At 48.1% G+C, this 15,059-nt stretch overlaps 1 pseudogene; it reads left to right on the top strand.

The window, feature by feature from the left end:
- The first annotated feature begins 2,238 nt into the window (after positions 1-2,238).
- Positions 2,239-5,128, top strand: LOC135906742 (uncharacterized; annotated as a pseudogene).
- Positions 5,129-15,059: the final 9,931 nt, after the last annotated feature.

Genomic DNA, 15,059 nt, shown 5'->3' with positions numbered 1-15,059 from the left:
CGCAAGAAGCCGGTTCGGGAGACGCCATCGCGGCGACCGCGGGCAGTGGCGTTCACTGTACGTATTCGGTAAAGAGATAACGTCTGTAAACGATTCTGTGCTTTCAGTTTGCACAAGATTATTATATCGACAGTCAAAAACTTCCCTAGTTTTGAGAGTACCTGCATAAATGTCCAGGAGGGCTGCCGCGTGGTGTTTTTATTGAGCAGCGTAAGCGAAACATACATGAGGAGCGCGCCGCGCGATCCCTCACACTACGCAAGGGAGGCGCTTCTGACAGATGGCGACTCCGTAACTCCTCGCCCCCAATACGAATGTGCCCGCGAGGTGCCCCTCTTGCGATTGGCGCTGTGGCGCCTTCGACGAGCAAAACTATGTGAAGCGTGAGCTTACAAGCGCCGCAGCGGCCGCATTTTTTTTTCTTTGCTGCGCCTTTTCGTGGCCTATCTTCATTTTTCTCTCTCTTTTTACGCATGGGGGGGGGGGGGGGGGGTTCTCCCGCAGCGAAGCGTGGCAGAAAACGTGCTCTATAGAGGGAGACAGGCAATACAAAGACGAACTCTTGATTTCCGTTATATAAACGAAGTTTTGCCCGTCGAAGCCGCCACAGCCCCAATCGCAACAGGGACACCTCCCGGCTGCACTCCGTGGCGCGCAGGGAGGAAGCGCGGAAACATGCACGCTTGCAGTCCCGGAGGGAAGCGCACGCGCGCAAGCGTCGGTCTCGACAACAGGGGCGCGCCGCTATAGAAGGCTCGGAGTGCCGTTTTGCCATAAAGGCCCTTTTTCGGCCCGCGCTCGCGCGTCCCGCAATATTTTGTGGACGAGTGTACACCTCTTGCTGCGGTTCAAAGTAAAACAAAAACACGCAGACATTCGGTTTCTGTGTTTTATTATTTCTCTAAGCTTTGGAGGGGTACTGGCCCGCATGGGGGTTACTCGGGGCGGCGCTGTCGGCAGAACGCGCCCGCCCGGGCCACTGCGTCTTAAAAGCCATCTGCAACGTGTACAGACCTGTGCGAGTTCGCGTTGATGCGAGCAGCAGCACGCCTGTCAATTCGCTCGCTGCTGCTGCCGCGCTTATACTCACTCCATCGTTTTGACAGCGAGCTTCATCGAGCGCGATGTGTTCGTGTTTGCTAGTGCGCAAGTAACACCATGCTTGTTAATTTAGCTAGTATGTCTATGTTTACAACGTTACACGGCCGATAAAACTACTATCCTTACTTAGTATAGCTGTCCACTAATTTGCTATGGCAATCGATGCTTCGCCTTTCGGGCTAAACTGCGACTTTTTTCTTTTTGTTGGCAAAGTAAACACACCTCACTCAGACTCACTCATAAAATGCATTTTTTTTCTCAGTGCTCACTCGGACTCACTCACGAAAATTATCCTTGGGCGGGCTCACTCGTACTCAGACTCACCAAACTTTTACTCAGTCGGACTCACTCGGGAGTCAGCCTCACCAAAATTTTACTCAGCCTGGCTTTTTCTTGAGAATCTGTGCATCAGCTCCATGTTGTAGAGGTTGAGCAGAAACACTTAAGCTGAATGTTTGCTTTAAATAGTAACGCTCGATTGTCGTTGTCATGCACGATCAACTAGTTTAGTTTTACTGTACACGATCTCTAGCTACATTGCAGGGCTATTTTTTGTTAATCTTGGTGCTTCGTTTAGTTCATACGTCAACAAGCGCTATCAGTGCCCGAAAATCCTCAGACTCAAATGTTTGTCATTTTCACTCGAGCAAGAAAAGGCAAATTCGAGGGTGCTTACTTCGGATAAAAGAGTGCGCTGACTGATGATGATCAGTAAAAAAATAAAAAATAATTATAATAACTCGCAGTGACGCCAAAAAGTCGCAAAGTTATTCCTCCCGTTCTCGTTGCCGCTTTCTGTGGCTACAGCTTTCAATAACTTTAGCTACAGCTAACATCAACAGCCATTTATGACTTTAGTCAGAAAAAGTGGGCTTCAACGTACATATGTGCTAGAGAGACTTCCTGCTAGCGCGCACTTCAAAACTTTAGACTTTAAACCCACCACGCATACGATCCCAGGGACTTTTCTATACTTCGACAATATGAATCGCATTTTGCTCATTTAACCTCACATCGTCACCGCACCCTCCCTCGTCGTAACCTCACAACGTCCGCCCTCACTCACCTCACCCTCACAAATCTTCTCGAGTGCGATCATCACCGCACCCTCAACTCACTACGTGAGAATTAGGGCAAATGAGGGTGAGGAAGGTTCTCGTGACGGTGCCCATGTTTGGTAGTCACGCGCAATTTCTCGCCTTACAAACACACTGGTCCATCTGGTAACGCTTTGCAGAACCCCAAACCATTTTGGATAACAAGCTACCTGCACATATCATAAGCCAACAAACCTGTCCTTGGTTTCTTTGTTTGTTGGCTTCTTAGAAATGATTATTAAAAATCGGGCCCCTCAGTTAACCTCCTTTCTTCTCGTTCATTACTTAACGAGGGTCTCGAACCCAGCAACATGATGCCTTCAGGTAGCACGCGTGGGTTTATTGACCAGTTGCCTTCACCCAAAAAGATCACGTAATTGTGACGCCGGCGGCACAAAGGATGTTCCACGTCCACCACTTCTGGCTAACACTTCCAGGGTTAGTTCTAGTAGTAACACATAAGTACCCCAGAAAGTGGATGGGAAGACGGTGCCGCGGTAGCTCAATTGGTACAGCATCGCACGCGTAATGCGAAGGCCTGATTGTTCCCCACCTGCGGCAAGTTGTTTTTTCATCCAGTTTCAATTCCATTAATTTATAATTTCTTTGTTTCAATTAGTAAGTACAAGTAATTTCCTTGCGTTGCCCTTAGTGTGTGGGGTCTGCACACGTTTCCTAACCTCTTTCTCATGTCTTTCTCCCATTTCGCCCTATCCCCAGAGCAGAGTAGTCCAAACCTCGGACTGAGCCTAATTAAACTCGCTGCTTTTCTCTTTCAACTTCTCCCCTTCCCTTTGAGAGCCACTTGTCACTGCATTCTTAGCCTGTCAGGTTCGCGGCCGATAGAGAACTCGAACATCAAGATATAGCATGCTTGTTGATTTGACTCAATTTAGCAAGGACAGAAAGCGAATGCATGAACGGCACGATACTATTACTAAAGAACCCTCTTTGCAAAAGCAATCTTGAAATGGTATTTACATACGGCACAACTTTTTTCATGGGCCTATCTCTGTAAGATATTTATATCATGAGCTCCTCGAGTTTACTGTGGGAACACGATAATTAGGAACAGTCGATGAGAATTTTTTTACACTGCATGATCACTTTTTGCAGCGAAGTTGTATAGCTCTACCCCCAATGCATTTGTGGTGTTCGTGGCCAGAAAAGTTGACACTCACTTTAGCATACGCTAAAGAATATGAAGGCGAAAGCCTGCGCACTCACGAGAAATTCATTAGATTACTTTGACTCATTCGGATGCGTTGTTCCTATTGCTTGTTTTTTCGTTGCTTGTTCTCTTTTCGCCACTGGTTCTGCGTGGTTAATCGCCACTGGTTCTGCGCGGTTAATGGCACGTTAGAGCGGTCGTGGCAAGCCTATGAAGACCATTAAGACACATACGCAGGTTCACTGAAAGAATTTTTTTAAAATTTTAATACGAAAATTGACGAGGATAGCTACATGGTCTTGTATATATGGTGCCTTCCACTTTCTTCTAGCGCAGACAGAATTAGAGGGACACGGAAAGGCAAATTAGACAAACACACAGCGCTAACTTTCAACAACAGATTTATTTCCAGTTCTCCCTGGCGTACTTATAATACTCCTCAAAACGTCATAAGACGTGTACATTGCTCGGCGAAAAACAAAACCGAGAAAACCTCGCGCAGACACTTTTGCGGCCACACCGAAGGGTGTCCGTTCAACGTGAGCGGAGATAATCGAACTCGTTTTTTTTTATTGATATAGAAATAATGGCGCATGCACTTGAATTTTCGTGCCATAACGCCGGACGGTCCATTTTCGGGCCCATGAGCCATCTAAGGCTTTCGCATTAAAGCTCAACCAATCACAGCGGGAGGCGCGCGTCGCGTGGGCCGCTGGGTTCCTTGCAGCACTACCAGATGGCGCTCACCTCCGCGCATCCGCACAGGAGGCATAGCATGTAGGAGCTTACACTGGAGGTAGGGGATAAGTACAAATATCTTGGCGTGTGGATAGACAATCGGGCTGAGTACCTAACGCAACATGAAAAATATATGTAACGACTAAAGGTAGCAGGAATGCAGCTGTGATGAAAAATAGGGCACTGTGGAATTACAATAGGTACGAATTGGCGAGAGGGATTTGGAAAGGGGTGATGACTCCTCGTCTGACTTTCGGCAGTGCGGTCCTGTGCATGAGATTAGAGGTTCGAGCAAGGTTGGCAATTAAGAAACGTGGGGTAGGTAGGCTTGCTTTGGGAGAACACGGAAATACACCGAATCAGATGGTATATATAGGTGACGTGGAATGGACATTATTCGAGGGCAGGGAAGCTAGCAGCAAGATAGAATTTGAGGAGCGATTGAGAAAACTGGCGGGAAAGTGGTGGGCTAGGGAAGTTTCCAGTTACTTGTAGGTGAGGAATGTTGACACAAAATGGAGGAAGCGAACCAGAAAATTGTCAAGCAAATATTTGGACAGCAGCGGGGGGCAAACCAAAAAATACCGGTTAAGGAAAAGGTTAAAGAAACAGAGAGGGAGCTGTGGAAAATAAGGGTGCAGACGAAATCAGCACTGGTAACATACGGAACTTTCAAGCGGGAAATTGCCAAAGGAGATACCTACAATAATTTTAGGGAAAGCTCTTTGTTGTTCGAAGCCAGGACGGGAGTATTGAGGACTAAGGCATATCGAGTCAAGTACCAAGGAATAGACACGTTATGCGGTGCGTGTGGACAGGAGGAGGAAACAGATAAACACCTGATACTTTTCTATAAAGGGTTTCGCCCTACAGTTCAAAGCAACGGGGGGATTTTTTCAGGGCATTGGGGTTTAGGGACAGTGGAGGCAGAATAGACATTAAGCGGGCAGAAATAACCAAATCAAGCTTATCTGATTGGGGGCTAAAATCAAGACAAGAGTCAAATTTCACCCTTCACTAAGTCCGAAATATACTAATTGTCAAGGCTAGGTGGCATGTGCCACCGCCCGATTTAAAGGGGTCAGCCTTATCCATCCATCCATCCATCCATCCATCCATCCATCCATCCATCCATCCATCCATCCATCCATCCATCCATCCATCCATCCATCCATCCATCCATCCATCCGTCCGTCCGTCCGTCCATCCAACCGGAGCAGCGGCGGCGCTGGCCGTGCGGGGAATGAAAAAAAAGAACCAGAAAGCTCGCCTTCGCGCATAGCGTTCGCGTAAGGGTTTCCCGGTAAAGATTACGGCAACTGTAGCATACAAAGCCGGGAGTAACGCAACTACAATTGCATATGTAAAAGAACCCGCCTAGCACCTGATTTCATTCGTGTTCTTTCTGATAGCGCTGTGGAAAGGTCACGCATAATTAGCACTCCTGAAGAGCAGCGCGAATACGATAAGCGACGAAAGGAACTGCAACGTCAGTATACATAATGGCGTCGTGCTTAGGCTCGACAGGGCCCACTTCAAGGCTACGTCATATTTGCCTATCAGATCAGGTAATACCACAGCTTCGCTGGAAAATCACCTTAATAGCGTAGATTGGAGCCCATTTTTTTTCCTTATTCGTAAAGACATTTATACAACACGCGCTACCTACAAGACATAAAGTACATAGTCGTGAAAAGACCTGCGTCGGAGGTTTAGGGCTATAGCGGTAACGTATAGTCCACATATTAAATTCATGAGATTTGACAGAGGGGGCCAGATTTTGCAACGATTCTTCACTGGCTGGCTGGCACGTTATTGATGCGAAATCGTCAAATGGCCCATTGAGCGAAAAAGCCGGCGTCTGACGTCTGGACAAGCGACAAATGACAATTAAATTTCCATCGACTGCGACGCCACGTCACGATCCAGCGGGCCTCGACGGAACAGAGCAGGCTAAAGGAAACACCTGCTGGCCTCGATAGCGTGCCAGATGTTGCGAGAGGGGAGAGGGCATCGCCGCGACGCCAGACACCCTCGCTCTCGGAAGCCTGTGTTATCCGCGCTTTCCTTGTCCGCGCAAGCTCTCACCTTCGTTCTAACTGGGTCTCGGTGAGGCCAAATCAAAGCGCGCCAAGTCAACGCTATCTATAGATAGCAGGTCTGTGCGTTGTGGCGTCATGCTACTTGGACCGAAATTTCCATTACCAAGCCCGGCGTGACGAAAGCGGTGGCGATAAAAATCACCGCGGCTTACTGGTGAACGTCCCTATTAGATTCTATGGCAGGCGGGCAAGGTAGCATGACGTCACGGATCGAAGTGCACCGGCCTTGCGCTACCTAGGAGGCATTTGCCAAGCCTGTCAACGCGCTCGCTTGCCGATGAGGAGTTCATAACTCGAAAGACGGCTCAGCGGCGTTCAATTGGACATTAATGTTATCTCATTCACAACTCATGAGAAGTGCTTAGGTGTCCTCTGATTTCGGTTTACGGCGAAACTGTCTATGGCTAGTGTGTGACAATAAAGGTGTCCGAGATGGTGACAAAAACAAACCATCATGTGGGCCGATCGTGGTGACAGTGCAGAAAGGGACAAAGCTCAATGGCACATACCCTTGTAAGGTCGGGGACCTGTAACGAGCCCTTAAACTTCCCTTGTCGCATGTGGGACCCAAAGAGGTCACAGGCACAAGGGCAGCAAAGGATGTTTTTGAAAAAAAAAAAGGTTTTATACTACTTTTTCAAAAAGGCCTGCGAAACATCGGCGCCAACCGCGAAAACGCGCTAGTGCCATTGCTCGCGTATTCGTAGTCGTCGTCTTTCTATACGTATGGCTCCGTTGTGCAAAGAAACTGTATCATCAGCAATGGCTGGAGCGTCGTTGTCTTCCACAGCGGGCTCCTTTGCCGCTCATCATTACAGCGTAGAATTTCACATGGAGCTTCAGCCCTCCTCGCGAAATTTTTTCGTGCTGTCCATGCACCGCCGACCAAAACAACCCCCGGCGCCAAAAATCATTCTGGATTTTGTCTAGAATGTCTTTTTCACGCACGAAAAGACATCTCAGCAAGTACATTGCGAACTCAGGCTGGATGTCGCGGTACCGCCCATGCACCGGGAGCCACATAAAGCAAGGAGCCCCATCCGAGCACAAAGTTTCAAGGGCGTTTTGATGGCGACCGGGCTACGGAATCTACGGAACCGCGGAATCTACGGAGCGCATGGATTTCAATTCCGAAACTATGTGTATAAAGTTCTCAAACTTTTGATGCGAAAGGTGCATTGACATTTCTAAAGTCGTGCTTTAGATTTTCAATTCCGGAACATTGTAGGTTTAATGTTGTTATAAACATTTGACGCCAAAGGTGCATTGATTTTTCTAAATTCGTGCATCACAACATACAACGAGACAAGCCAAATCAACATACTATCAGACAAGTTGACAAAGCACATAGCGAGGTCCGATGAGACGAAGCATTGCGGTGGTACATTTGTGCCGTCATGTCACAGAAAAAATGTCAACATTTTTTTCACCTGCGCCAAATCATCCATGTCAAGACACTAAAGCCAGCAAAAGTAACTACGTCTTGTTCATTTTTCTACTTTGACTTTTATTTGCGACGACACATTGAGCCTCTTCAATTTTCTTGTTCTGGCTACCCGCGGCCTGCAGAGCCAGCCAGACCGCATGCGTTTTTCTCGTGTTGCCCCGACCACCGCCCAGCGCACTTCGGTGCGCTTTCGTTTTTCTCTGGCTGAGTGGATTTTCACCTGGCAGAGTTTTGGACCCCTTCTGGCTAGCAGACGAGAAAAAGAAACAATGGTCACTTGCCGCCATCACTGCGGGGACTCGACGTATTGCAACGCGTTCGCTTGAGCGCAACCTCTCCGGAAAGTCTTGTCTCGCCGGTGTAGGATACCGAGCAGTATGCGTATCGTTCTCTGTGGACCAAACGTCTCACGTTTCCTTCCGTATTCCTTCGGTAGCCACATTAGGTGCCCAAAATAGGCATTCGATTGTGGCCAACATGTTTCCCCTTGCGTTTTTTTTTTCATTTCGGTGCCCTCGCCTCACAAAAGAAAAAAAAAACGTGACATTGTTGCGGCGCACCGAATTGTCGCATGGTGAAAGTTCGACTTTGTTACTTCTTCTTTTGCGGAAAGTAATGGACCACGGGACGCTTCAGTTGCCGGATATTCTTATCATATTATTGCGATAGCAAATATATGGACACTCCAGGCACATTCCTGCCGTCGCCGTCGCCCTCATGTTCCGTATGAAGTCCTATGCGATAACATCCTGACCGTGCGCTGCATGCTGTAATGTGCGAGTGAAAGCGTGGGGTGGGGGGGGGGGGTAGGGGCGTGGCATAGGTGAGCCTACGATGGTGCATTAGTCTAGCATGCGCAAGGGAGAAATGCGAGGAGGAAGCGCGCCGCCTTCCGTCGCGCGCGATACATCGGGGGAGTAGAGGGAGGAGGGGCGGGCCTTACGATTCTGTGATCGGTGAATCCGTGAATGCGCAACATGTTTATTCCGCTTGTTTGACTCATTATATACCGTGACTTTTTCTTAGATACGTAAATTTCTTAAATAACTTATTGTGAGGTTTTGTTTTTACGTGCAGTGAACTTTGTTTCCAGCGACACTTTTTTGCCCTTTATCAAGCTGTAGCTTCGCATTTGTATGTTCCATTGTGTCTTCGCATTTCTAATGTACGAGGGCGAGTCAAATGAAAGTGAGCCAACCAACACCGCGCAATAATAGTTATGTTCATGATCTGCGAAGCATGCGCGTAGCACACAGGCATCTCTCATTTACAAAAGTGGCGCGCAGGTGTGGGGATGCAGATGCATACCACCTAATATGGACATGTACGGGTTTACAATCGGAACGCTCGCGTCTCCTACTGCAAGCTGGCCGCCGCTACAGTGTGACAACCAGCTATGACCGCTGGATACATGACAACAGATTCCACAAAACACTCGTTCAATTCATACACAACACAGCTTAGGCCTCACAGCACACATATAATACACATATACGCTCCAAGAATTATGCCTTAAGGGCAAGTCTTTATCGCAATAAAAAAAAGAAAAAGAAAGTGTGGGGATAAAGGTTTTTTAATGCTCTCATACATTGGGTTCAACATGGTTGCGTGACATACTATGGCCGCTATCTTGTACACGTTCGAAAAGCCGACGTTCGATTTCGCCTCACGCGATTGGACTCCATTGGCCTAGGCCGCGATAACGGCGCAAGCTGGACGATCGCGCGAGGCGAAATCGAACGTCGGCTTTTCGAACGTGTACAAGATAGCGGCCACAATGGACGCTCCAAAAGTTGAACAGCGTGGTGTAGTGAGGTTTTTTACAGTTGAAGGTGTTTCCTAAAAAGAAATTAGTCGCCGTATGGCTGCCGTGTACGTTAGACATTGCATCATTTGCGAGCCGAACTTAACGAACACAATCAGGCTTTCTGGATATGAATTATTTATGTCGTCAACTGTTTATGAAAACAGTAAGGTTTTGGTGTGTATTCGCCGTGACCTCACCTACACTCGTCAGCCTGTACCACCTAATGACAATAATCAATATATATGCCTAAACGTAAGGAAAAAGAATTTGGCCTTTACTTTTGTGGGCGCCTACCTATCTCCGTCAAGTCGATTTGATTATAAAAGACTGCAAGACATCCTTTCCTCAACCTCCAATCCCTGGGTCATCATTGGAGATTTCAACGCCCATCATACACTCTGGGGAAGTCCGATGATCAACGCAAGAGGCAGAGCTCTGGTATCTTTCGCCTCCAGTAATGAACTTTGGCTGCTGAATGATGGAAGTCCTACCTTCTTACGTGGCTCCACCTACAGCAGCTGTCTTGACTTGGCTTTCGTCTCACGAAGCCTTGTCAGACGTGCAGGGTGGTTTGCGGACATAGAAACGCACGGAAGTGACCATATCCCCACGTACATCAAGATCAGAGGATTGTACCCTTCCAAAATACGGGATACGATCCAAAGAGTGGACTGGCCTAAATTTCAGTCTATAATGGAAGAACACTGCGACGCCAATCCATCTTTCGACTTGCAAGAGGCAATTAAGAGCGCGGTGCAAGACACTGTGCGCACTCTCACATGCTCTTCGAAACTGAACGAATTTGACGTGGAACTAGAAAGACTTCGAGCAATCCGACGACGTGCTGAACGAAGGTACCGACGTACGAAAACAATGGACGATCTACGGACCGCCAGGCGCACGCAAAAGAAGATACAGCGCCGGTTAGACAAGCTCGAATCGCAACGTTGGGCTGCCTTCTGTGAGTCGCTAGATCCACGCAAGCCTTTATCGCAACTATGGAGAACGGTGCGCGGACTGCGGACACTTCCCGTACAGCGATACCCATTTAAGGCACTTGCCCTCTCTCAGAAGAGATCGGAGATTGACGTGGCAGAGGATTTCTGCGCCAGATTATCCGGCCACCTCACAGCTACCAACATTCCATCGCCTTCGATCAGCTGTCCGCCACCACGTGATCACCGGTTGGATCTACCATTCTCGATCCACGAACTTAAGGCAGCATTAGCTTTGTGTAGCCGCACATCAGCGCCAGGACCTGACGGAATTTCCTACCGAGCTCTGTGTCACCTGGGGGAGCGAGCGAGAGGTGTTCTTCTTGAGGTTTACAATGAATCTTGGAGAAATGGCACGCTACCAACAACCTGGAAGACAAGTCGCCTTGTTCCACTGCTGAAGCCTGGCAAGTCGCCGTTGGAGCTCTCATCATATCGCCCGATCGCGTTGGCGAGCTGTGTGGGCAAAGTAATGGAGAGGATGGTCCTAGGACGCCTGGAGTGGTACTTGGAGTACCACAACACCTACCCAGATGCCATGGCGGGCTTCCGACGCGGTCGATCATCGATCGATAACGTCGTCGACCTGGTCACCTACATTCAACATGAGAAATGCCGTAAGCGTCTCTGCGCGTCTTTATTCCTCGACGTTAAAGGGGCGTATGACAACGTTACGCATGAGGCCATCCTCTCTGCTCTCGCAGAGGTAGGAGTGGGTGGTCAGATGTTTAAATGGATACGGAGTTATTTATCCATGCGATCCTTTTTTGTAAGCACCGAAGAAGGCCATACTTGTCTACATTATAGCTACCGTGGCGTCCCCCAGGGCGGTGTACTTAGCCCTGTGTTATTTAATCTAACACTAATTGCTCTCCTTGAGCACGTGCCAACTACAGTCAGGCTATCAATGTACGCGGATGACATCTGCATATGGACGTCTGCAGTAACACGCCTACATTTGCGAGCGAGAATTCAGAGAGCCGCCACACAAACTGTTCTCTACCTTCGTAATCGAGGCCTGGAAATTTCCTCAGAGAAATGCGCACTAGTGCCATTTACGCGCAAACCCATGGCCAACTACAGTGTAATGATAAATGGCCAAATAATACGACGGGTCCGATCGTACAGGTTCCTAGGTGTCATAATCGACAGGGACTTGTCATGGAGCCCACACGTATCATACATGAAAAAACGGTTGACAGGCATCTGCCACCTGTTCAAGTTTTTCGCTGGCAAGACCTGGGGAATGTCGCCAAGTGCGATGTTGCAACTGTACAGGGTGCTTTTCCTAGGATTTCTGCTATACAGCTTGCCAGCAATAAACAACACTGGTAAAACAAATCTACGCACAATACAAAGTATTCAGGGTCAGGTGCTCCGGATCTGTCTAGGCCTGCCTCAGAGTGCTTCAACAGTGGCTACGATAGCAATCGCTGGAGATCACCTTGTCAAGACCCACATTGAAATTGAAGTACTCAGGACCCATATAAGGCATCTGACCAGGACTCCTCGTCACCACTTGGCCTCCCTAACAGCGGACAGACCACACACATCTTTCAGCCGGACGATAACCGCATATGATGAATCATTGCCAGCTTGTTTTACCCCGGCTGCGAGACCTTCGATTCCTCCATGGTGCCTCGCTCAGCCAAAAATCAACCTCACAATACCTGGTATTTCGAAAAAAGCTGATCTATCATCGCCAGCCCTTAGACAGCTCACGCTACTACATTTGTACGAGCTCTACCGTGATTCTACGCATATTTACACTGATGGATCTGTCCTTCCAAGTAGCACCGCGGCGGCAATCGTCATACCAGCGAAAGCTACAACAATCAAGTTTAAGACGACCCACGCGACAACATCGACGGCAGCAGAGCTCGCAGCGCTCTTTACTGCCCTTCATCACATTGGTGATGAACCACCACATAAATGGACAATATTCTGCGATTCGAAGGCGGCACTGCAGTCTCTACTGTCACCTTTACGACGTGGACCACACGAACAACTAATATTCCATATTACAGAGACTTTGCAACATATAAGTGAAGCAGGCCATGAGATAACCTTTCAGTGGCTTCCAAGTCACTGCGGGATTATCGGCAATGAACGGGCGGATCACGCTGCCCGCTCAGCCCATACTGAGGAGCGCTGCGTCCCGATTCCTCATTCTAGAACTGACGCAGCACGGAAGCTCCGCCTACTTGCTCGGCAGTGCACCGTGTCGCAATGGAATGAGCCACATTTAAGAAACACACGACTGTACTCACTTGATCCAACATTAAGTCTTCGAGCGCCATCACAGCTTCGCCGTAGAGACGCCACGCTTTTATATCGACTTTGGTTGGGCGTTGCCTTCACTAAAGCCTATGCATTTCGCATAGGGAGGACCGACAGCCCAACCTGTGACCACTGCTGTCATGAAGAATCAATTGGCCATATTCTGTGTGCCTGCCCGCAGTACAGTACACAGAGGGCATGCCTTCGCCACGAACTTGACATACTGGACGACCAAGCGCTAACCGAAAAAAGAATTCTACAACATCGACAGGACCTACCGTCACAGAAGAAGGCCGTGCAAGCGCTATTGCGCTTTTTGCGATCTACCGGCCTTAGTGAACGGCTTTAACTGGAACGCCTTTTGTGTGTGTGCCTCCATGTGTGCGTGTTTTTTTTTCCTTTTTTTTAGCGTTTTCCTCTCTGTCATCTTTCTAACCCCTATCCCCCATCCCCAGTGTAGGGTAGCAAACCGGAGACTCATATCTGGTTAACCTCCCTGCCTTTCCTCTTCATTCTCTCTCTCTCTCTCTCTCTCTCTAGACATTGCATTTCATTGGCCACTGCGAAGCGTTGGAGCAAATGGTTCAAAGAAGGACGTGAAAGTTGCAAAGACGATCCAAGACCGGGCCAAAGCCACGGTGCAATCACCGCCAACACAATTGCAAAGGTTCATGAGCTGATTAGACAATAACGGAGGATAAGCATCGATCAACTGGCAGAGTGTGTGAGCACCAGTCACAGTTCGGGTCGCACCATAATTCATGAACATCTCAGTTATCGGCGCTTGTGTGCGCAATGGATGCCCAAGATTTTGAACCAACGCCGGAAGACGAGGAAGTTCGGCGCTGCCTTGACTCATCTGATCCGGTATCACAATGAGGGTGACGACTTCTTGTCTGCAATTGTGACCGGGAACTAATCATGGTGCCACTACTACGAGCCTGAAACACGACGGCAAAGCTTATAGTGGAAACATTCAAATTCACCACTCCCAAAGAAAGCAAAGGCCGTCATTTCCGCCGGAAAGGTGTTGTTGACTATATTTTTTTTCGATCGTCAGGGGCAATTACTGATCGAATTTGCTAAACCTCGAGACACTATCGATCGTTTCCCGTATTGTGGAACGCCGGATCGGCTGCGTGCGGCAATGAAAAGAAAACGACGTGAAAAATTGACGAATAGTGTCATCTTGCTCCACGACAATGCCCGTCCCCACGTCGCTGATGCAGTTAACACAAAACTGGGAATGTTCAAGTGGGAAACGCTGAAACATCCGCCATACAGTCCAGACCTGTCGCCTTGAGACTTCCACGTTTTGGAGCAATTGAAAAAACAGCTAAAGGGAACCAGTTTCGTGTTGGACGATGGCGTGAAAGAGTCAGTTACAGACTTTTTGAAGCAGCAACCCAAGGAGTTTTATGAGACGTGAATCACGCGACTCTTTAGTCAGTAGGACAAATGTGTTAATGCTCATGGAGGCTACTCTTAAATAAAGTACCCCGTTTGTCATGTATTCGCATTGGCTTACTTTCATTTGACTCGTCCACGTATATTCTGCAGAACTCCTGGTTTTTATATGTGATGTCTATTGCGGCTATAATTTCAGTGCAATTGCTCACAATACACGACCGGTGAAAGCTGCTCCTGAACAATACATTGGAACAAAGGACAGCGTTATTGACAATTTTCCCTGACCGTTGTGGACGTACAAAAATGTAAACAAGATTCTTGATTGACAAAGTTTAATTAAAATATTTGTCCTCAACTTGTTCATTTCACGGCCTTTACATTTTTCATATCAGCGGCATTCACTGCTTTGCTGGTTTCGTGGTAAGGTTTGTAACAGCGCACCCAAAACAAGGACAACAGAAGGAATAAAACGACCCCGCCGCGGTTGCTCAGTGGCTATGGTGTTAGGCTGCTTGAGCACAAGGTCGCGGGATCGAATCCCGGCCACGGCGGCCGCATTTCAATGGGGGCGAAATGCGAAAACACCCGTGTACTTAGATTTAGGTGCACGTTAAAGAAACTCAGGTGGTCGAAATTTCCGGAGTCCTCCACTACGGCGTGCCTCAGAAAGTGGTTTTGGCACGTAAAACACCATAATTTAATTTTTTAAATAAAACGACGACACGGCGCTGTGTCGTCGTTTTATTCTTTCTGCTGTCCTTGTCTTGGGTGCGCTGTTACAAACCTTACCATGAATCCCAACCAACTGGCCCAACTTGCCGTTCTGTTGCTGGTTTCGAACTGATATATTTCTAAAGTTCGTGCGATATTTTCTTTACTTATTAAATAGACAAAAAAAAAGAAAGATAACC

Source organism: Dermacentor albipictus, chromosome 1 (genome assembly GCF_038994185.2).
Source record: "Dermacentor albipictus isolate Rhodes 1998 colony chromosome 1, USDA_Dalb.pri_finalv2, whole genome shotgun sequence".
In the NCBI taxonomy this organism is placed as follows: domain Eukaryota; kingdom Metazoa; phylum Arthropoda; class Arachnida; order Ixodida; family Ixodidae; genus Dermacentor; species Dermacentor albipictus.
Note: the sequence above shows the minus strand (reverse complement) of the source record. Positions and strands in the feature narration are given on the sequence as shown.